Source organism: Cannabis sativa, chromosome X (assembly GCF_029168945.1).
Source record: "Cannabis sativa cultivar Pink pepper isolate KNU-18-1 chromosome X, ASM2916894v1, whole genome shotgun sequence".
In the NCBI taxonomy this organism is placed as follows: domain Eukaryota; kingdom Viridiplantae; phylum Streptophyta; class Magnoliopsida; order Rosales; family Cannabaceae; genus Cannabis; species Cannabis sativa.
The window spans coordinates 31,701,751-31,726,867 of record NC_083610.1 but is presented as its reverse complement, the minus strand read 5'-3'; the positions used below and the strand labels follow the sequence as shown (position 1 = coordinate 31,726,867).

The 25,117-nt window shown below is 32.6% G+C and overlaps 1 long non-coding RNA gene across 1 annotated transcript; it reads left to right on the top strand.

Moving 5' to 3' along the window:
• Window positions 1–9,345: 9,345 nt before the first annotated feature.
• On the top strand, window positions 9,346–12,068 carry LOC133032671 (uncharacterized). Its single transcript, XR_009685256.1, has 3 exons — window positions 9,346–10,351; window positions 10,983–11,094; window positions 11,729–12,068. It is a non-coding gene; the product is annotated as an uncharacterized LOC133032671 (long non-coding RNA).
• The last annotated feature ends 13,049 nt before the right edge of the window (window positions 12,069–25,117 follow it).

Below are 25,117 nucleotides of genomic sequence, written 5' to 3'. Positions count from 1 at the left end.
GAACATAAGGGTCCATTAGTGGTTCATAATATAGTGGTGTTGATGACCTCAAATCAACAACTACATGTGATTCTTCAACCACCAATGACACCTCTTTCTCACTTTCGTCAAATAACCTCTCAATTGGTTGTTTAGTTTTCTCCTGACCATCCACATCTTTGACTGTGACTTAATCTTCAATAACTTCATAATTGAGGATGGATATTTCTTCATTCACCAAATTGAGATCATCATTTGTTGAGCAAGCATATCCATTGTACCCAAATTTTTAGCCACTTCAAAGGATTCTTTCTCTTTAATTATAGGCTCAATCTCTTCTATAAATTCATCTAATGGTGCTTCTACTATCTTCAAACAACTCTCATAACTTTCATTATTTGAGTTATTATACTTAAAACTCTCAAAATCATGTACCATTAAATTATCACATAGAGCTCTTACCATGTCTGCCAATCGATTAATCTCTTCTGGAAGTGATAGTATATTCTCCTCTTCTTCAATTGGTTGGGGTAAGTTTGGACAATAAGGAGTGTATTGGTGACTCCAATCCTGAAGTGATGGATCCTAATGCCGATCGTAATCAAAATTTGTCATATCGTTCAATAGAATATTTATTACATCATGACTTCTCCTTAACAAAGGCTATCCAGTTACCTCTGCTCCATAATCCACCCAACTTTTTGTTTCATCCTCAAGTCCATTGTAAAAGAATAGAATAAAACAACCACTTGAGAAATTGGAATAACATCTCTCTCTGAGCTCCTTAAATCTCTCCCAAGCATAATAGAATAGCTCTTTGTGTTGTTGGAAAAAATTTACAAGGTATAGTATTTGGATTTACCTTGCAAGTTAAACACATTCAGTAAAACAATAGTAAGATTAAATAAAAAGAAACGAAATTAGAATAGAATTAGCCTATATTGATATTAACTAAAATAGTCCCCGACAATAGTGTCAAAAACTTGTTGTGATAAATCTAGCACGCAAGTATACATATCGTTTTAACAAGTAATACTCAAGTAAGTGAAATTTTTCCCACGAGGACTGTAGTTAAGTACCAATCAATTAAATTCTTGTCTTTATTTTGCAATCGAATAAATAAATTTTGAACTAAATAAACTAAGCAAAATTAAATAAAACAAAAAAATAAAAAGTTTAACAATGGATGTGAAATTAGGAATATGATCTGAATTGCTTTGATTACCCAATTGTTAATACTATTCTTCTTCCTCCTATGTGATTTGACAGATTATAAATTAACCTAAACTCTTTTCAGATCATAAAGGTTCTAAATTGCATCCCGAATACTACATCTCTGAGAAAAAAAAAAACATACAATTCGTATTAAGCAATAATTTAAAAGTCACATAAACTATGTGAATACTATCATTTCACATCAAAACTTATGTTTTTTTATTTAGAGCATTCTCAATACTCTTTTTTTAGATATTGTTTTGAGATCATAGATCCTGCATAAGGTGGCCAATCCAACACATGTAATAAGCACAAATATAAATAAATCACAATAATAGAGAAAGAAAGAACAATCAAATAACATTAATTCATAGAATAATCTCAGTCAATATCCATCAAATCCCTAAATAGAAAGTTAAGCTCATTATCAAACCCATAATTAAACTAAACACAAATAAAAACATAAGAAATCAAGAAAAGAGAAGGAAATTAGATGAAGGATGGTCAAGAATATCCCATGCTCGCTCCAAGAGCCTTTTTCTTATGTTTTTAGGCTTCTATTCTGTCTCTCCTCTATAATTCGCGACCCCCTTTCATTAAATAGAGTTTTTTTTCAGCCCAAAAATAGGAAAAGACGAAGTTATCCTCTGAAAAACCGAGTTTTTGCAAATGTCAATAGTATATACGAAAATATAAAACTGTATACATCTGCAGAAGCAGAATGTAATTCTGTTACTGTAGAAACCAGTTTTGCAATGACAAAACAGAACAGGCAGAATATAAAAATATTTGCATAAATTTAAATAACTTGGCACAAGAGATTTGTACGTGGTATCAGTGTTCTCACGAACACTCCTAGTCCACGGGGCCACGCCCAGAGAATGAAATCAATTAATAAAGTATCAAATTTACAAAGACAATTGACTTAAACAAGTTTAGACTCCCTCTAAAGTATTGTCGCAATCCTTTGTAATCAACTTATGAATCTGACTTCTGAAACACCTTCAAGCCCAAACTCCCTTCGTCTTTGAAGTGTGAGTGCTTACTTCCTCCCAAAGTAAGGCTTCAACAAGTCTTCTCTCGAAGACCAAAGTGCTTACTTCCTCCCGAAGTAAGGCTTCATCAAGTCTTCTCCCGAAGACCACTCTCTTGTTCAGTCAAGTCATTCTTAACAAACTCTAGGACAGAGTAAGAACTGATATATAAAATACTAGAACCTAGATGAACAACTAGGCTCTCACAAAACAAAGAAACTCTCTTCTCTCAAATAAGATAAGTGCAAAAAATTGAATAATGGAAGAGCTAATTCGAATGGCTGCTCTCTAGGCTCTATTTATAGAACATAGAAACCCTAGAGACAGCTACAAGATCGAATCTACAGCTCTACAAAACTTTACTAAGAAAAACACGATCTACAGTATCAGATTCGGATGCTAACGTAGCAGATCAGACCAGAAATAAGAAACTTGCTATAATCGGGTCCGATCCTCTAGTAATTCTTGATTCCTACCATAAACAGATTATATATTCTGATTGTATCAAGATACAATCGAATTCAATGAGGAAAAGGCAATAATCAAAGTTTCCTTAAAAAACCAACTTTCCATAAGAGAATTGCTTCTCTTACAAGAAGTTTCCAAACAAAGGAATGTCTAGCTGAAAAATGCATCTTTCCTAACATAGAAAAGAGCAACTAAAACTGAATAAACAAGGTAAGAAAATCGGGTATGAATGCAAAAAAATCTTACCATAAAAGAAAAATATTTTGTCATCTAACTTGCCAAAAAAGGACTTTACAATCTCCCCCTTTGGCACTTTAGATGAACAAAATATATTTTAACACATAAGTACCTGCAAAGTAAAGTTATCAAGAACAAATAACAACTCCCCCTCACTAACACAATCGAAAATCAAAAAACAACAAAATAACATGCTAACTTTTAATCCCAAAAAGTTCACAAGTACCAAACACAACTCTCCCTAGAAAAAGGGTTCAGAGTTGATAAAAACAAGCAGTTAAAAACAAAATATTACTCCCCCTTTTTGTTTATCTAAGGGCCAAAGATAACAAACAAGAAAATATAGAAATATGCCCAACAAAACAAATAAAAGAAAGGAAAACTTATGCCCCATAAAGCTTGATCAATGAGGACAGCTGCTTGGACATCTCTTGTTGAACCTCCTCCATGGCAGCAAGTCGATTGTTCACCAACTGAACCTCATTCTTGACCTCCTGGACGTCTGCAGAAGTAGAACTCGAGCTTGCACCAGCAGCAGCACCAGCACTAGCTTTAGGCCTTTTTGGGAAAGCTCCATCAAAATACTCCGAGGGTTGGAAAATTGTTCCAGTCAGGGGAGGCTCAAGTGTTTCATGAGATTGAGCCACATTTTTCTGAGAGGACAAAATCTTAAAGATTAGATTCGGAAACACAAGCTTAAAGGTGCTTTTTTTACCTCTTTGAAAAGAAATAATCTGATTCAAAATGTGGGAGGCCAGGTCGATGGATGCTCCCGAGGCGATACGAAAGAGGAATGAGGCCACATCTTGAGACACCACGGTCTTGTTTGAGTTGGGAAGCCAATTGCTAAGAGAAAACCTCATGAGAGATGCATGAGCATAGGTAAGATGTGTAATGCGTAGAGTCTCCCCCGATTTCAATTCAGCCCGTGCACCAGTGATTTCAATGAGCATCAACTGGCGATCCATAGACATTATGGCATTTGGTACATCTTCTGGCAGTTGCAAGGCTTGGGAAATAGGAAAACCATTGTCCTCTAACAAACACTTTTCGAAAAAGTCTAGAATTCTCATCAAGAAAATCATCAGACAAGTTAGCATAGAATTCTTTGATAATGTTTTCAATGTACCCTTCGAAACCAGTGAGATTGTTCTCCCATTGATGGTATTGAATGAACTTAACAATACCGTATACCCTATGAGCATGCAAATCATAATTCCTTTCACTCTCAAACTTTCGGGTAGCATACAAATTCCAATCATGCTCATTATCACGATAGTAGAAACGAGAACAATATGAGAGAGATGTAGGGATATTACCAGGAGATGATTCCTTCATGGGCTGCTTGCCTTTGGCAATAGCAGAAGCCTTGGCTGCTGAAGATGTACGAGAAGGCGCTAGAGTAGATTTGGTCAGAGGAGGATCTGGTTCGAGTTCAGTTTCCTCACTGTCCAAGGAAACTCCAATGTCTTCATGAATCTCCTTTTTCAGAATGGAGAGACACGGATTTATTCGAGGAATCAACAGAGGGATCCTCCATGGGTTCTTCTTCTTCAGAACTTGAAGAAACCGAAGGGGGATTCATCTTAAGCTTCTTGGCTGGAGGAGCTGGTTTGTCATGGCTTCGTTTCGTGCAAAGTTCCTTCTCGATAGATGCTTGTTGGGCACGAGTTCGAGTGGAAGGACCTGTTGGAGTTGATGCAGGAACTCCATTCTCTGTTGCAGCAAGAGGAGATACAGTAGGAGGTGGAGGAGATCCCTTCGAAGATGAAGACGATGAAGTCCAACATTTGTAGGGTCGCACTGATTTTCGAACCACTTGTTTAGGAATTCTCTTTGGTTTGGGCTTCACGGACTGAGATTCACGCTGAGGAAGCGATGAATCTCCTGGGTTCGACGCAGTTGCAGCAGCAGGCAGTAAGATTGGAGCAGCAGGAGGAGCATTCGAGGGGGCTTGTTCGGATTCCACCATTGATCTTGGATGCCCTAGATTCTTAGTCTTAGCCATGGATTTTTGAAAGAGAGAATGAACAACAAGAAGGCAAGAAAATAAAGAAAGAGAATTGGGTAGGTGGTGAGAATAAATGACAAGGAAATTGGTTTAAATAAACATGAAAGAATGAAGCAAAAAGGAAACCAATTTTGAATTTTTGAAAAATAACCGCCAGCCCATGAACAAAAGGGAAACCGCCCACTCTCTTGCCAAATTATATTTTTCCCCTTTCCCCTTTTTTTTTAAAAAAAAATAAAGAGAAACTAGAAATACCAATATATTTTCCAAAAAAAAAAATCCCATTTAAGAAAATCTTTCAAGATTAAGGACAAATTACAAAACATAAGAGATCAAACTTTAAATGGAAACATATCAAAATAAATCAAAGAAGAATAAATATTGAAACTTACCAATTAAGCACAAATTTCCTTAGCCTATGATTCAAGTCACCAACGCCTCCCTCTCTTTATTATTTATTTTTTTTATTTTTTAATTTTGAAGAACTTAAAATAAAACAGAATAAAATAAAGTATGTACAATAAATATAAGGAATTCTAAACCAAGCAATTTAATCAAAAATCATTACAAATGACAAAAATACATGTTATGCTTTCAAAAGAGAATAACTAATTAGTGTCTCAAGAACAAACCATACTTAATTTATGTTGAGGAAAAATATATGCATGTTACTAAAAGTTGTGAACCAGGATTTTTAATTTATTTTAGTAGAGGAAACTTACAAACTTGTACACACTTGTCAGACATAAGTGTGTGCAGTGCAAATAGGATCATTGTCCTTACCAAGATTTTTCATTTTCGCCTTTTTCAATTTGATCCCGCAACTGGATGCTATCACACTATACTGAAGGTAGCCCTTTTCTATGGTAGTGCATCCTCATCATAGTTGCTAATTACAATGTTCCAGCTTACTCAAAAGATGGCTTTCACACCTCAGTATGGGTAGCTCTATTCCAGCAAGGGGCCTGACAAGTAACTGAAACAAAAATCGCTCAACTCTGTATAAGAACATTATTTAATCCCAGACACAAATAAAAAGTAACATGAACCTTTTAACTCAACCTCAAAAAGTATGATAAGAATGAGATCCTAACTAATTATAATCCAAAAGCATAGACATGATTTGACAAATTAGAATGAATGAAGATTAGATGCTATTAAAGAAAAACTTAACAATATTGTACAAAAATATGAACAAGAGAGATTAGACAATGCAAACTCCCAAAGATTTTCTGAGGGAGTCAAAGCGACTTGAGTCTAGGGCCTTGGTGAAAATATCAGCTAATTGTTTTTCAGTATCAACATATTCTAATTGCAAAGATTTATTTTCAATAAGTTCCTTGATAAAGTGATGCCTTATATCAATGTGTTTTGTTCTAGAATGTTGAACATGATTTTTGGAAATATTTATGGCACTAGTGTTATCACAAAAATAGTTAAAACACCCAATTCAAATCCATAATTAATCAACATTTGTTTTAACCATAACAATTGAGTACAACAACTACCAGCAGCAATGTACTCAGCTTCAGCTGTGGACAAGGAAATTGAATTTTGTTTCTTACTGTGCCAAGATACTAAATTATTTGCAAGAAAGAAACAACCTCCACTTGTACTCTTTCGATCATCAGCATTGCCTGCCCAATCAGCATCACTAAAACAGGCTAGGTTAGAATTAGTATCTTTAGAATACAAAATTCCATAATCAAGAGTACTATTAACATATCGAATAATCCTTTTTACAGCAAATACATGAGATTCCATAGGATTACTTTGATATCTAGCACAAACACCCACACTGTAACAAATATCAGGACGACTAGTAGTTAAATACAATAGACTACCAATCATACTACGATAAAGAGTGGTGTCTACCTTCACTCTATTCTCATCTTTAGTCAATTTCAAAGTTGTGCTCATAGGAGTACTTACCTGCTTAGACGACTCAAGACCAAACTTCTTGACAAGGTTCTTAGCATACTTACTTTGAGATACAAATGTACCTCCTTCCATTTGTCTGACTTGTAGACCTAAAAAGAAAGTAAGCTCACCAACCATGCTCATTTCAAATTCACTTTTTATTTGATCAACAAATACCTGCACTTCATGGTTAGATGTAGAACCAAAAACTATATCATCAACATAGATTTGAGCAATGATAAAATCAGAATTTATATGTTTGATGAAAAGGGTTTTATCCACACTACCTCTTTGATAATCATGAGAAATTAAAAATTGAGTTAACCTTTCATACCATGCACGAGGAGCTTGTTTCAGACCATACAAAGCTTTTTCAAGTTTGTACACATGGTCTGGGAACTGAGGATCTTCGAATCCTTTTGGTTGCTCAACATAAACTTCCTCACTCAAAATTGTAACGTCCCCGCTTCAAGCATCCATTGGGCCCTTACACCCACGGACTAATGGCTCTTATACACGAGTACGCCACTCTGGCTGCTTCATGGACTGATGACTGACCCTACAGACCAACACGAGTGTTTTCAGCGTGCTTTGTCCTCACTCACACGCATCCTGGGAAAACTTCCCAGGAGGTCACCCATCCTGAAATTGCTCCCAAGTCAAGCTCGCTTAACTGTGGAGTTCTTTCGTGATGGGCTACCGAAAAACAAGATGCACCTTGTTGACATAGGTAGTACCAATCAATCCATTTAAGCTCTCTTCAACTGTGTAGTCCCATACCTACACAGTTTCAGAATCATCCCACTTGACCTTCCCCAGGCGGTGTGGGATTGCACAGCTTACCCGGTATTTCCCCTTACGGATCACGGGACTACTGACTGTCACAATCACCCCCCCTTACAGGGTCCGACGTCCTCGTCGACCACACTTCCGGCTGGGACAAGGCTCTGATACCATTTGTAACGTCCCCGCTTCAAGCCTCCATTGGGCCCTTACACCCACGGACTAATGGCTCTTATACACGAGTACGCCACTCTGGCTGCTTCATGGACTGATGACTGACCCTACAGACCAACACGAGTGTTTTCAGCGTGCTTTGTCCTCACTCACACGCATCCTGGGAAAACTTCCCAGGAGGTCACCCATCCTGAAATTGCTCCCAAGTCAAGCTCGCTTAACTGTGGAGTTCTTTCGTGATGGGCTACCGAAAAACAAGATGCACCTTGTTGACATAGGTAGTACCAATCAATCCATTTAAGCTCTCTTCAACTGTGTAGTCCCATACCTACACAGTTTCAGAATCATCCCACTTGACCTTCCCCAGGCGGTGTGGGATTGCACAGCTTACCCGGTATTTCCCCTTACGGATCACAGAGATACCCTACCCTGCATTTTTCTGAGTCGTGTTTGAAATTATTATGGTGGGGTATGATACGGGATAAGGCCGCTGAATGTAGAGATACCCTACCCTACATTTGTCTGATTCGTGTTTGACATTGTTATAGTGGGGTATGATACAGTGATGTTACTGTTGAATATAGAGATACCCTATCTTATAACAATGGTAGGGCTACATAGGCCCAGGTTATTATATGGGCAGATTAGGCCCAGGATATTGTAAGGCCAGGCTAGGCCCAGGTTATGTAAGGAATGGCTATGATATGCCAATGTTATGGTAAAGACATGATATGATTGAAATAATTTTTATATGTTATTGCTATGATTGTGCTATGAGTATGATGTTAGTGTTATGATCCCTACATATATGTAATGGTTCCGTTTAGTACAAATAAATGGTATATGATTAAGCGAGTAAAGAAAAATATATATGAGAATTGGATTAAGCGATTTTTCGTTCTCGAGTTATTCTTAGAAAGAGTGATTTTGATAGAAAATTTTATTCATATTTCATTAGTTGGATGGATTAGTAAATGTTTCTTTTATAGTGATATGCATGTAGCTCATTCCTGAGAGTATGTTAACTTGTATGCTTCTAAGCCTATATATTGGCTAGCTCGCATGTGTAAGAAGACCTTTAACGATCTTTAGCTTACATGTAGTTCATGTAATTTATAGAAGACATGTGGTCTGTTTGAATGACATCGGTTTGTTGATGATATATTGGATCGTTATGTGTAGGGCAACATTCTTAATAATTATGCTACGTAACTATAATAACGGAATTGTAGCTTTATGGAGGAAATTAAGTTAAAAAAAAAAAAATAACATTCAATGAAAGAATGGGAACAATTAAAGAGAAGTTTGCATAAGTTCTTCTACCCTACTCCTTGTTGTTTGTTATTTTTGTATTGTATAATGTGTTCTCAAGTGGCATATAAGGATGTTCATAAGAGAAGAGTTTTTTTTTTATATAAAATTGCGAGCATGTTATTGCAAAATTTATGTATTTAAAGCACGTATATGTAAGTATTGTGATGGAGTATGTGTGTTATTTAAGTAATATATAAAGGAATCACAATACTTAAATTAGGCTGTATATGTTATATGTGTTGTAGTTTGACCAATAAGATAAAAGTTAAGTACATATTTGTTGGGTCCATAAGGTAGATAAGGAGGTCATGTAATAAGTGGTGACAAACATGAAGTCCCTCGTGTATTTGGTAGTTAAATTTCGAGGACGAAATTTCTTTAAGGAGGGTAGAATGTAATACCCGGTAAAAATATACATATATTTTAAATTTTATTTGTTATACAATTTGTGTGAGAATAAATATTCATTTATTTCTACTAATAGTGAATAGAGACTATTGCTTAGAATAGTATTGATAGATTTCTAAACATAGTTGAAATTATAGTAAGTGTCAAGGTAAAATTATGGTGTTTTTACGAATTAGGATAATTACTCAATTAAAGCCCAATATGAAAGTCTATTAGAGTTTTATAGATTATTTAGTGGGTTTAATCTATTGTATGAAGTGCATTAAATAACATTATAATGGAATTAATGTCACAAAAATTCGTAGGTTTTGATAAATTCGAAGGATTAAAAACTGTTTTACTAAAATGATCATATCTAGAGTTTTAGAGCTCCGATTGAGGTGATTCCAGTGGCGTTGGAAAGATAATTCAAAGATCTATAAATTTTGTAGAAATAGTTATATCATAATTCGGAATTTTTCTAGGTGAAAACTGAGCCTAAAGTTACGAAATAAAGGGCTTACTTTTAAAATTTAAAAATTTAGATATTTGTTGATTTAATAATATTTTAGCATTTTATTATATATTATTATTTTTAGTTAACCTAAACCTATCAGAATACGATATCTCATAATCTTTTTATCAAACCCTAAACTATCATAGTTTTATTTTTCCTCTCCAAACCAATTAGTCAAAGCCTCATTCTTCTTCATGTTTGCTCCTCTCAAACCTTCCACAATTCTTCTTATTTTCTACCTTCATTCTTAAAGTTTTGGATTTATAATCAAGGCTTGCGGGCTTGAGACATCGAATAGAAATATGTGAAGAGGTATGAAATATTTTCTTGATGATATTTCAGAAAAACAAGTTTCAGTAAAGTGATGATATCTCTCTTGATATTGATCCGTTTTCAGAGATTTTTATATCGTTGGAAAGCTTATTCGATTTCCCATAAGTTTTATGAAGAAACTTTTTGTTAATTCGAAGTCATACTATGTGAAAAAGTTAGTTTTATTCAATATCATGTGATTCGTTTCTTGAATCTTGTTCTTGCAAAACTGTTTTGGTAAAATTGTAATATCTCTTTGAATATAATTCCAATTTCAAAGATTTTGATATCATTGGAAAGGGAATTTAATTTCCTAAAACGTTGATGAAGATGTTATCTTCTAGTTCTGAACCATTCAATGTCAAAAGTTTGTATTTTTGCTAAGTTGTGTAATTCGTTACTCCATATTCTTTCTCAGAAATAGTTTCAGTAAAACAATCATAACTCCCTCAGTTTTAATCCATTTTTAATGATCTTTATATCATTGGAAATATAATGAAATTTTCTATAATTTTTATGAAGACAACTTTCACTGAATTAGTATATTTGTTGGTCAAAAATAGTGATCTTTCTGCTGTACTGTAAGAGTACGAATTTTAATGTTAGGGCCTTGAACCATGTGTTGTTATAGGTAGTAGTGACGAGATAACAAGTCTTAAGCAGTGGGATTTGAGGATCTTGTCCTCAACAAGAAAATTTATTGAGGTGCTTGGAGTAGCAAGAAGGTGTTCTTAACAACTGAGGTAAGAAGAGTGGACATCTGTGCACAGGGTGTATGTTGAAACATACAACTGTATTATGGGTTTGTATTTACATGTTTTATTCTATGGTAGATTGTTGTTTTATGCTAATGTTATTAGTGTGTGATAGTGATAAGGCTTTTGACTGTTTGTGTGAGGATAGCACTTATTGGATAGGTTTTCTGCTGCTGGTGTGAGCGTAGCACTGCAGGATATATTTTTGGCTGCTTGTATGGGTTTACTTGCAGGTTATCCTTTCATGGGTGAGTACAACTTGTGAAAAGGGATTGCCCTATTGGATGCCGAGTGTGAGAACAGCATAAGGCAGGGCAAGTTACACTTCATGTCTGATCAACATGAGTGGGAGTAGATTATCGTATGTGAGGACAATGTGTGATAAAATACTATGTGTTATATGTGTGAGTATAGCATGCATTAAGATTACATTGTGATATGATGTTATATTGTATATGAGAATAGTATGTGATATGATATGTTGGTATATGTATGCAAGTATGGTATGAATTGATTTGATGTTGTGATATTGTTATACTTATGACTATGTTATCTGGTTGGGGGGTTATGTCCTACATAGCTCTTCTTACTGGGCGTTAGCTCACGGGTACTCTGTGTGCAGGCAAAGACAAAACTAAACAGTGAGGATGGCGAGCTCGAGGCGTGGATTACATGTTAGGGGATTGTCACGATGTTTTGGTTTAAAAATATTTCGTTAAAGATTATGATTCAAATAGTTTTTGTAAAGCTTTATATTTTAAGGTTATGAATAAATAAATGTTTTGTTTTAAAAATAATGAGATCTCATGCTTAGTTATTTTTCATTAAAGAAGTCTTTTATTGTCTTTATCTTAAATGGTTTTAAACGGACTAGCTAGTGTGACGTCTCGGGAAATCGGGACGTTACAATATGGTATCAGAGCAATACGGTCCTAAAGGATGTGGTTGACCCTAACATGTAAAGTTCATTGCCACAAGACGAGCTCGACTCAGCATCTTGTAAGTTTTAGTTAATCTGTTCATGTTAGTCTTACATATTTTATGTTGCGTTACATCTTTAGTGTAACTAGAAGTTTTCTTTGTGTTTAGAAGAATATGTCTTAAAATTTTATGGGTAGGATTCGATCTATGACATATTTTTGGAAAAAAAAAAATTCAAGGTATTGCTATATTACGTAATTTAAGTTTATTTTTGATAAGTTGTACTTATTTTCATAAATAAGGAGCATAAGAAGAGTGTTTTTCAAAAGGAATTGTGTTATAAGCAGATTGGAATAGAGTATGTTAGGAAAAAAAAAAGAATTTAGTTGTTATATTAGTATTTCTAACGAGAGTGTATGTTTCAGGTTTAATAAATTAGACATATATAACTATTGGTACGTTCTTAAGTTTGTTTTTTTAAGTGTTAATGGATAGATAATTTTAAGCTCTACTCTTTTATTAGAAATAATTAAGTTGAATTTTGGTTAAGGGTGAAATCTAATCATTAAGGTTATAATAGAAGAATAGATTGTGAATTGTGACAGTCAGTAGTCCCGTAATCCGTAAGGGGAAATACCGGGTAAGCTGTGCAATCCCACACCGCCTGGGGAAGGTCAAGTGGGATGATTCTGAAACTGTGTAGGTATGGGACTACACAGTTGAAGAGAGCTTAAATGGATTGATTGGTACTACCTATGTCAACAAGGTGCATCTTGTTTTTCGGTAGCCCATCACGAAAGAACTCCATAGTTAAGCGTGCTTGGCCTGGAGTAATTTAAGGATGGGTGACCTCTTGGGAAGTTTTCCCAGGAAGCGTGCGAGTGAGGACAAAGCACGCTGGAAACACTTGTGTTGGTCTGTAGGGCCAGTCATCAATCCAGGAAGCAGCCAGAGTGGCGTACTCGTGTATAAGAGCCATTCATTCCGTGGGTGTAAGGGCCCAATGGAGGCTTGAAGCGGGGACGTTACAAAAATACCATTCAAGAATGCAGATTTTACATCCATTTGGAACAATTTAATGTCAAGAATACAAGCAATACACAAGAGTAAACAAATTGATTCTAATCTTGCAACAGGAGCAAAAGTTTCATCAAAATCAATACCTTCTACCTGTGTGTACCCTTGTGCCACCAATGGAGCCTTGTTTCTCACAATTGTACCGAACTCATCACTTTTATTTTTAAAGATCCACTTTGTTCCAATCACATTGATACCTTTTGGTCTTCGAACCAAAATCCAAACCTTGTTGCGAACAAATTGGTTGAGTTCATCTTGCATTGCATTGAGCCATTCTTCAAAAGTTATGGCTTCCTTCACATTTTCCGGTTCATATTGAGAGAAAAAACAAAGAAAGCTAATCAAATTAACATACCTTCTTCGGGTTACCATGCTTTCTTTAGGATTTCAAAGAATGAGATCTTTTGGATGATTCAGTTTAACTCTAGTGCTTGGTTCCTTCTGGATAGAATCAGTGATGATGTTTGGATGAGTCGAGATAGGCGGTTTTGGTTCTCTAGTCCCAGTTGCAGCACCAGATTCGTCATTTCCATTGTCAGAATTGAGTTCTTCTGCATCAGAATCTACTTTTGCTGCTTCTGGTGGAGTATCCATAAAGCTATCTATCTCGACTTCTGTGCAAAATTTTGAAAAATCTTTAAAATCATCAACAACCACATTAGCTGATTCCAAAATAGTTTGAGTTCTCATGTTGTAAACATGATAAGCTCTATTGTTTAAGGAATATCCAATAAAAACACCAACATCACTTTTAGCATCAAATTTACCAATATGCTCACGATCTCTAGAAACATAACAAACACATCCAAAAACATGAAAATGACTTACATTGGGACGTTTACCTTTCCATATTTCATAAGATGTTTTTGAGGTACCTGGACGAATAAACACTCTCTTTATTATATAGCAAGCTGTGTTAATAGCTTCCGCCCATAATCGCTTTGTCAACTTCTTGCTATTTAACATCACTCTTGCCATCTCCTGCAATGTTTGATTCCTCCTCTCAACAACTCCATTTTGTTGACTAGTTTTGGGAGTAGAGAATGTTGGAATTTATTTTACCAGGATCTTAGATCTACTCACAAGTATGTTTATTAACATCCTAAATATGAACTTTCTAAAACGATGAAATAAACACATATAAAGTTCAAGAAACCTTACATTGGGTGCAGCGGAATAATAATGACTCCTTCCGTTCAGATATCTAGCCCTTGATTCCTTTCTGTAGCAGAGCATTATCAATATCTGAACCTGGATCTCTTTCTCTGAATCTTTGATGCTGAAACTCCTTTGCTAATGATCTTTCTTCACGATCTTCCTCACTATGATTGAGGTATCACTTGATGTGTGTGGGCACTACTCATACACTAAGGATTTCGAAATTATCAAGGAAGAAGAGAGAGAGTGGTCAGCTAAAGATAGGGAGAGAGAAGGCTCAGTTTTTCTGAATAGAAAAAGTCAGAAGAAAAGTGTTATTTTTCTGAAGCCTTCACTATCTATTTATAGCATTCCACTAGGGTTAGATTTGAATTATATGGCATTAAAATAATGAAAAAATCAATTTAAAATGCTACAATAGGTGGCCGGCCATGCCTTTAATGGATTGGGCCTTGGGCTTTGCAATTTTGCAATTTTACCACCTTTTGTATTTGATTTTCTCAAAAATGCCAATTTCCTAATTCAAACATTTAAATACCAATTCTAACTATTTAATAACTATAAATAATTATTAAATAATATTGTCATTTATCATATTTATTAATTGAATCATACAAAGTATCATAATTAACAAATATGCCCCTATAAACTCTTTCTTTACAATTTCTCCCTTACTTAGTGAAAATTTCACAAATAGACATAGTCTAATTCGTGAATTATAATTGATTAATCAAAACCAATTACATGAGTCTTACAAGCAATATTATCTCAACTAGTGGGGGGACCATGGGTCTATATAACCGAGCTTCCAATAAGTAGATCAAGAATTTAGCACTAAAATTCACTAACTTATTAATTCTTCGTTGAATCCACGCATAGAACTTAGAATTGCACTCTCAGTTATATAGAATGCTCTATATGTTCCACCATATAGACACATCATTAGTTATCCATTGTTATAATCCTAATGTGATCAATGATCCTCTATATGAATGATCTACACTGTAAAGGGATTAAATTACCGTTACACCCTACAATGTATTTATTCCTTAAAACACTTGACCCCGTATAAATGATATTTCAGCTTATGTGAAATGAGTACTCCACCATTTATGTTCGTTTGGTCAAGCTCGAAGGAGATCATCCTTTGCTTACTATTCACCAGATAGAAGCTATAGATTCCATGTTTATGATAGCGCTCCCACTCAATTGCACTACCGTGTTCCCAAAAAGTACGTATCACCCTGACCAAAAGGTAGGCTTAACTAACAATTCAAGGAACACGAATAGCCTTTCAAGATTGAGCCTAATCATAACAGGATTAAGATCATTTGATCTAGGATCAACTAGGCGATATTGACTTGAATAGATTTTACGGTAAGTTTAATTAAATCTAAGTCAAAGTTCAATATCGGTCCCTTCCGATGCATACTCCATGCATCCAACCTGAGCTTTACTTTAACCAATGCTCTGGAAAGAACATAGCACTTCTCCAAATGCAAGTAAACTCTGTTGTAGATTATCATATCAGTAAAACCCTGTGTCTGATAAATCTAGGAAACTTTATTCACATAGTCATGTTTACTTTCCAATGTGTTGACGGCACAATAAACAGGATCAAGTATGTGAAAAGGGTTTCAGATGAATTTATACATTATGTACATATAATCATGAAATAAATCATGTGAACCATGCAACATTAAATGTTATTTCTGATCTATATTAATAAGCAAATCTGATTATATTGAAATGAGTTTTATTTAGGGCATAAAACTCATTAGCAAAGGAGTTTCAGCATCAAAGATTCAGAGAAAGAGATCCAGGTTCAGATATTGATAATGCTCTGCTACAGAAAGGAATCAAGGGCTAGATATCTGAACGGAAGGAGTCATTATTATTCCGCTGCACCCAATGTAAGGTTTCTTGAACGTTATATGTGTTTATTTCATCGTTTTAGAAAGTTCATATTTAGGATGTTAATAAACATACTTGTGAGTAGATCTAAGATCCTGGTAAAATAAATTCCAACAACTGGCCTCAGAGCCATGGTAATTGATTTACTTGCAAGAAATTTGGACTTTAAAACGATTGTTTGTATGTTCTTTGGATGGTATCATGTTGTATTGAGTGTTATTTGATTATTGATTGATGTTTGTGAAATTTTCGTGAAAAATAATTGTGATTTAGTTTCTGGAATTATTTTTATTGGATAGTATGGAAAAAATTAAGCAAGTTAGCCTTTTACAGAACTCAATTTGGATTTTATTTGAATTAGTTATGATTTTTTGAAGATTTGACAAAATCGGGAAATTTGTCTTGATAGTTTCACACGATCATGAGAACTGTCCGTACAGTTTCGAATTTTTCCCTTTTTCTTCAATTTTTCATACTTTTTCATGGAATTAGCTTCTAATTTTTTGTATGGTTTTGTATATATACTATTACTATTCCTAATTCAATTCTAATTATCATTTTGAATTAATTTAATTTTTTTTTAATTTAATTCAAGATATTAGTGTAATTTGAATTTGAATAGAATTAGTATTTATCTTTTTGCTTAAAAATCTATCTTATTTTTAATTTGATTATATTTTTTTTTAAATTTAAGGTCAGATTTTTTAAGATATTTATAATATCTTTTGAGATATTTATAATATCTTTTGAGATATTTATAATATCTTTTAAGATATTTAAAAATATCTTATCTTTTAAGATATTTTAAAAATATCTTATCTTTTAAGATTTTTTAATTAAATCTTTTTAGATATTTTGACCATATTTAAATTTAAAATAAGATATTTATAATCATGTAATTTTAAATAGATATAAGATATTTTGCTAACTTTTAAATTTTGTTATTTTATTTATTTAAATTAAATTTAAAAATCTGAAAAGATATTTTATTTATCTTTTCTAATTTTTTATTTAATTTTTATTTTTAAAATAACATTTAATTTTTAAAAGTAGTTAGCAAATTTTTGAAATGATATTTAGGTTGGTTGAAACCTAATTTTTCAAAAAGTAGGTTTATTTTTAAATATTTTTTTTTATTTCGAAATTTAAATTATTATTTCCGAAATTAAAATATTTTTTTTATTTTATTTTTCGAAAATTAAATTATTTATTTAATTATTTATTTTTCGAAATTATTTATTTAAAATTAAATAAATCCTACATCCAACTATCCAGCTAACCTTGTTGCAGGAGTATGTGTTTTTAGCTTATGTGTAAGTTTTAAAAAACCTATTATTACTTGATTGCAAATAGCCATGGTTACTTTTTGCCAGATCTAATGATCTGATGGCTCCCTTAGTCAAGTAAATAATTTGTAACAGGTATAATTTACAATCTTCTTTCATCTGTGTATGACCTAGCAACATGATAGGACCCATCCAAAGTGTGCCTGTGTGAGCCTATGTGTTTGATTTTATTATAGATGCATATAGGTTGTTGTTGCTCAAATAAATTATCATAGTTCTTGATAGAATTTATTTAGGCCCATTTAGTTTTTGGGCCTATTCAATTAATAACAGTTGTTCTTATTAAGGTTAAATTCCTCTCTTTTGGGCCTTGTGTGAGAGTTGGGAGCCATAGAAGTGGGTACGACATACTGAACCCAGCACCCCCTCACACAAACCACCCCAATTGTGAAGGCCCATTTGCCTGATTTGAATGACTGTACTAGGTTAATTACACTAGTTTAACCTAATTAAAATTGATTAGCAACATAATTAATTTCATTTATTTTGAAATTAATTTAAGAAAAATATAGTTTAAAGAATTATTTTTTATTCTAAGCTAAACTATATGTATTTTCTTGTATTTAATTAAATATAGAATTATAACCATCTAGATTCTTTCTGGAACTTAATTTAAATTTTTCATTAAATATTCCTATTTAAGTTGATATTTAGTTATCTTCAACTAACCAACTTAAATCTGAATATCTTTTGAATTCAAAATTTCAAAATTAAGTTGAGGAATTTTAGGCATTGGTTATTAAAATTCTTTAGATATTTTTTAAGTTAATATCTTTTCGAATATTAACTTAAAATGGAATATTTTCAAATTAAGTGGTTACAACTTAATTTTTGATATTTAATTAAATTTAAATTTGAAAAATATTTAAGTTCTAGATTTTTTCTAATACAACTTAAATTAGATATTTTTCAAATTTTGTGGAAAAGATACTTAGTCAAATAAGATATTTTCTAGATAGTTATTTCTAGACTACTTATTATTTCTAATATTAAATAGGAAAATATTATACATTGTGAAATTAATTATTTAAATAATTAATTTTGGTACAATTTATTTTAAGTATATTTTTCCTAGTATTAAACTAGAAATTAATAATTAAGCCTTCTCTACACTTAATTATTTATTTCTTGAATTTAATACATTTAATTAATTTGAAAATTAAATATCTAAGTTGATTTTTATCATCATACTTAAATATTTCTTTTTCATGACATTTAATTAAATAGAAAATTATTTTTAGTTGAAATTTAATTTTTCAACTAAATTTAAATAATTTTCAAAATATATTTTTTCTTTATTTTATTAATCAATTTTCGAAATTGCATTTCTTAAATGCTAGAATTTCGAATTTTATCTTGAAAAATAGATTAAGTTGTAAATTAATTATTTTAATTAATTCTTGGATCAACTTAAATCAATGATTTTTTCATTTATTGATTAATTTAAAATAAATTGAATTAAAGTATATTATTAGAAATTGAATTAATTAGTCAAAGGAAAATCTAGATAGGTGATATTTTTGCTTGAAGTATTTTTCTAGTGTATTTAATTAAATAGAAAATTAATATTTAAGTTGATTTTCATCATCATACTTAAATATTTGAAATTTTTCTTATATATTTAATTAAATAGGAAAATTATATTTTTTGTTGTAAATTAATTTTATTAATTAATTTTGGGCCAACATTAAATTAGAATAATTTTTCCAGGTATTATTTTTTATTTTAATATGCATTTTTCGAAAATTGTATTCTTATATACTTTAATTTTTCGAAATGCAATATATATTTATAGAAAATTAAATTTGAGTTGTAAATTAATTTAAATTAATTTTGTAACAACTTAAATATTTTTTCTAAATATTTATTGGAAATTATTACTAAGATGGAAATAATTCATGTTATTTTCATATCCATCTAAGTAAAATTTATAAATATTAAATTAAAATTTATATTTAGAATTTTTCATTCTAAATTGGAAATTTTAATTAAATAAATATATATTTAAAATAAATAGAATAAATAAAGAGAATCAAAGAAAATACAACTCTTTTTAAATAATGAGCTTTATTATTAAGATATTCGATCTCCATTGTGGGTTTTACACCGCGTTTGTTTTAGTGAGTAATCCTCCCTAATGGAGGAACGTTCATTAGCAATTTCGCACCGTTTAACCTCGCATGATAAGTAGTTTGTAAGTGTTTTGTATGGTATGGATCACCCTAATGGTGGCGACCATACTTGACTTGCAAATTATGAAACAATGGTGGAAGCTCATAAGATAGAATTGCCTTGACTCTCGCCTAAACGGGACAACGGCCGAATTCCAATCTTGATCGAATAAAAGGTTGCTAGAATGGTTATCATTTTAGATGAGCCGACAACTCTATTCAATGGATGATGCTTTGACTCTCGCCTAAACGGGACATTGTATCAGTTTGTTGAAAAACCTTGGAAATTATTTAGGATTGTAAGTTTTAGTATTTTCACTTGTCATTCCTACTTGCTATATGCTTATAATTTCTGAATTGTGTATGAATTTATATTGAACCATGTTATTTTCTGTTATTAAGTTGTAGTTTAATTTCGAATCTTCATTGTTGGTCTAACATGTTTGTTTTTCTAATGAGATAAATCCCTAATGGATTTTCACCATTAGACATACATAATAGTGTAAGATCTCGAAAGATAAGTATTGTATATGCGACATCTAGCTGTTCATCAATTGATGACACCTTAGACTAGTATTTTTACAATATGAAACAAGAAGATTACATAAATAAGATTACTTTGTCTTTCGCTAATCGAAGCATCGTTGGATTCTTATTTATAAACGAAATTATCCTAATTCCTCTTAGCTTATTCATTTCGAATTAGCTTAATAATATATCATTGGATGAATGGTCTATAAATCATTTCATGTCATTATATTTTCTCTTAAGAAATTAAATGACGCTTATGATTATAATCCCGAAATTCTATTCCCAATTGATATAAATCCTCAATCTTAGAAATCTCCTACTTGTATGGGCAAATCTGACTTAGAATTTGTATTAGTAGTGGTGGTCCAAGAAAGAATTACTCATTATATTTGGTTGAATTCAAGTCTTTGACTTTAATTTTAGAATCCAAATAGAAATTTTCTTATATTTCTAATTCCAGAATACAATACAGTTACACTTTCTCAAGTGTTTAAATATCCATCTTCTATCAATGGATTAAAACTGTATGGAATATGAGTTAGGTATTCTGTGACCAGGATCCACTTGCAGTATTCTAAGAACTCTTTGATGTAACTATACCTAAGTCATCAAAACGACACAACCACATTTTTCTTAATCTATGGCATTTGTATCTTGTTCATAGTGGATTTGACAAGATCAATCTCTGCAAAGAGTTAATATGCCTATATCCACTGAAAGTAGTTCATCTCATTCGCAGATGGATGTACATTCAGGGGTGGATATGAGTTTTTCGTTGTATTCTTAAAACGATCACTCTAGATTATACCTTTTAGCAAAGAAATTTGAAATGTTTGAAAAATTTCATTAATTTCTAGCAATGGTTAAAACCATTAAGGTCAGTGGTTAAAGATCTTGCGAACTGATAGGGGTGGAGAAATAGTTAGTAGATATGCAGTTCAAAGATCATTAAATTGATTTTTGAATTATATCCAAACTTACCTCCCCAGAAATTTCGAGTTGCATGTTGATGATTAGTTACTAGTCGTTGCCTAAATCCTTCTATGGTAATACAATTTCAGAATGATGTAATGGTTGTATACTTAATGTAAATCATTACTAGATTCATGGATGACCTAATCAAAATCTTAAGAAAAGCTAGAACTGTTAACCATGGTTTCTTAGCTATTCTAAGTGATTAGGGGTGGACCATCCCATTGTCAATAGATAAGAAAGTGTTTGTTCAAACAAATACTACTTTTCCAAGAAAATGACTAAGTCTGAAAAACAAGTAGCAAATAAAGGAGATATTTAATTCTTGATTCCAAAAGTGTTCTATCATCTTATGTAACATATGATGATCCCACTGCCTCTGTTGTCTTGTCACAACAGAAGAGATCAATACCATTTAGTTTTCTTAGACATAATTCACGGTGCCTTGTCGTAGTGGGAGAGTTTCTAGGAATTCACCTTCTTATGACTTGGGAGACACTAGTGATTAAAATCCATTGTGAGTTTAAACAAGTAATGGATTGTCAAGATAAGAAACTAAGAAGAAAAGCCAATAGAACTATGGTTTAATCCATTCACATGGAATAACCTAAAGTTTTCTATTACAAGGACATAAAAGGAAATTTCGTTTATAAGTCTATTCAATGGACTTAACAAAACTTCCTGTTCCTAGTATTATAGGTTTGAGTTTATCTAAACCTATGGCTTGTGGTATACCTGGTAATTACTTACTCTAATGCAAGCAACTTACTTTAGTAAGATGTTGAAGCATTTTCTTTCTAATGGCAATCTATAGAAGCTTCACAACTTCTTAGGTATAGATTTTATTTATCTAAGGAAAAGTCTTAACTATTCCAGAAAAGATAAAGCCATGAAAGAATTTCTTACATCAACAGTGAGAGGTCTTAGATATGCTTTTGTATGCCTTAGACCAGACACCTGCTGTTGAGTGGGAGTAATGAGTAGGTATCAAATTAATCCAGGAGAAGAACATTGGAAGACAATCAAGTAAATTTTAAGATTAAGAAGAGGAACTATATGTTAGTCTATAAGGGTGTGTTTAAAACTCTTAGACTACACCATATCAGATTTCGAAATTTGCCTTTGTGCTAGAAAATCTTTCTGATAAGATGGTGATTACTCTGGGGGTGGAATAGTGATTTTGGAGAAGTGTAAAAACCTATCTGAAGTCTCTAGGTCTACCAGAGAGAGACTGAATGTTAAAGCTGCAGGAAAGGTACTTATTCAGTCTAAGGAAAGTTCTATACATCTTTGGCACCATTCCAAATTGCCTTAAACTACTAGTGTTAATTTCCTGATTAACCAAAAGTAGTTGCCAAAGGTATAGAATCCAGTATCCCAAGAGAGTAGACATATAGAGAGGAATTTCACATTATCAATGATTTTGTGATTAAGGAAGAGTAATGGTGGAGAAAAGGTTGTGGTTAATTCAACCTTTCAGATCCTATTACGAGGAGTTTACTACTACTACACTTGATTTGCATGTCAAGGTGTTGAGGTTATTTGAAACGCACTTTTGTTTTATATTAGTGCAAGTGGGAGTTTGTTGGGTTTTATGCCCTAAATAAAACTCATTTCAATATAATCAGATTTGCTTATTAATATAGATCAGAAATAACATTTAATGTTGCATGGTTCACATGATTTATTTCATGATTATATGTACATAATGTATAAATTCATCTGAAACCCTTTTCACATACTTGATCCTGTTTATTGTGCCGTCAACACATTGGAAAGTAAACATGACTATGTGAATAAAGTTTCCTAGATTTATCAGACACAGGGTTTTACTGATATGATAATCTACAACAGAGTTTACTTGCATTTGGAGAAGTGCTATGTTCTTTCCAGAGCATTGGTTAAAGTAAAGCTCAGGTTGGATGCATGGAGTATGCATCGGAAGGGACCGATATTGAACTTTGACTTAGATTTAATTAAACTTACCGTAAAATCTATTCAAGTCAATATCGCCTAGTTGATCCTAGATCAAATGATCTTAATCCTGTTATGATTAGGCTCAATCTTGAAAGGCTATTCGTGTTCCTTGAATTGTTAGTTAAGCCTACCTTTTGGTCAGGGTGATACGTACTTTTTGGGAACACGGTAGTGCAATTGAGTGGGAGCGCTATCATAAACATGGAATCTATAGCTTCTATCTGGTGAATAGTAAGCAAAGGATGATCTCCTTCGAGCTTGACCAAACGAACATAAATGGTGGAGTACTCATTTCACATAAGCTGAAATATCATTTATACGGGGTCAAGTGTTTTAAGGAATAAATACATTGTAGGGTGTAACGGTAATTTAATCCCTTTACAGTGTAGATCATTCATATAGAGGATCATTGATCACATTAGGATTATAACAATGGATAACTAATGATGTGTCTATATGGTGGAACATATAGAGCATTCTATATAACTGAGAGTGCAATTCTAAGTTCTATGCGTGGATTCAACGAAGAATTAATAAGTTAGTGAATTTTAGTGCTAAATTCTTGATCTACTTATTGGAAGCTCGGTTATATAGACCCATGGTCCCCCCACTAGTTGAGATAATATTGCTTGTAAGACTCATGTAATTGGTTTTGATTAATCAATTATAATTCACGAATTAGACTATGTCTATTTGTGAAATTTTCACTAAGTAAGGGCGAAATTGTAAAGAAAGAGTTTATAGGGGCATATTTGTTAATTATGATACTTTGTATGGTTCAATTAATAAATATGATAAATGACAATATTATTTAATAATTATTTATAGTTATTAAATAGTTAGAATTGGCATTTAAATGTTTGAATTAGGAAATTGGCATTTTTGAGAAAATCAAATACAAAAGGTGGTAAAATTGCAAAATTGCAAAGCCCAAGGCCCAATCCATTAAAGGCATGGCCGACCACCTATTGTAGCATTTTAAATTGATTTTTTCATTATTTTAGTGCCATATAATTCAAATCTAACCCTAGTGGAATGCTATAAATAGATAGTGAAGGCTTCAGAAAAATAACACTTTTCTTCTGACTTTTTCTATTCAGAAAAACTGAGCCTTCTCTCTCCCTATCTTTAGCTGACCACTCTCTCTCTTCTTCCTTGATAATTTCGAAATCCTTAGTGTATGAGTAGTGCCCACACACATCAAGTGATACCTCAATCATAGTGAGGAAGATCGTGAAGAAAGATCATTAGCAAAGGAGTTTCAGCATCAAAGATTCAGAGAAAGAGATCCAGGTTCAGATATTGATAATGCTCTGCTACAGAAAGGAATCAAGGGCTAGATATCTGAACGGAAGGAGTCATTATTATTCCGCTGCACCCAATGTAAGGTTTCTTGAACTTTATATGTGTTTATTTCATCGTTTTAGAAAGTTCATATTTAGGATGTTAATAAACATACTTGTGAGTAGATCTAAGATCCTGGTAAAATAAATTCCAACAGAGAATTCATGAGATATACCTGTAGACTTACAGAAATCATCATAAACTGAGTTCTCAAACTCCTTACCATGATCACTCCGAATTCGAACAATTTTCTCAATATTACAACCTTTTTCAATTCTTAATCTCAAACAAAGAGTTTTAAAAGCATCAAAAGTGTCAGACTTTTCTCTTAAAAAATCTACCCAAGTGAAACGAGAGAAATCATCAACACAAACAAAAATATATCGTTCACCATTTAAACTTTCAACTTTAATTGGACCCATAATATCCATGTGAAGCAATTCGAATTCTTTTGAGGTATTGATATTAGACACACATTTGTGAGTGATTTTTAATTGCTTACCAAATTGACATGGTTCACACTTACTAGCACTTTCTTTACCAAGCTTGGGTAGAACTCGGACAATACCTGCATTTGACAATTTTTTTAGATTTTTATAA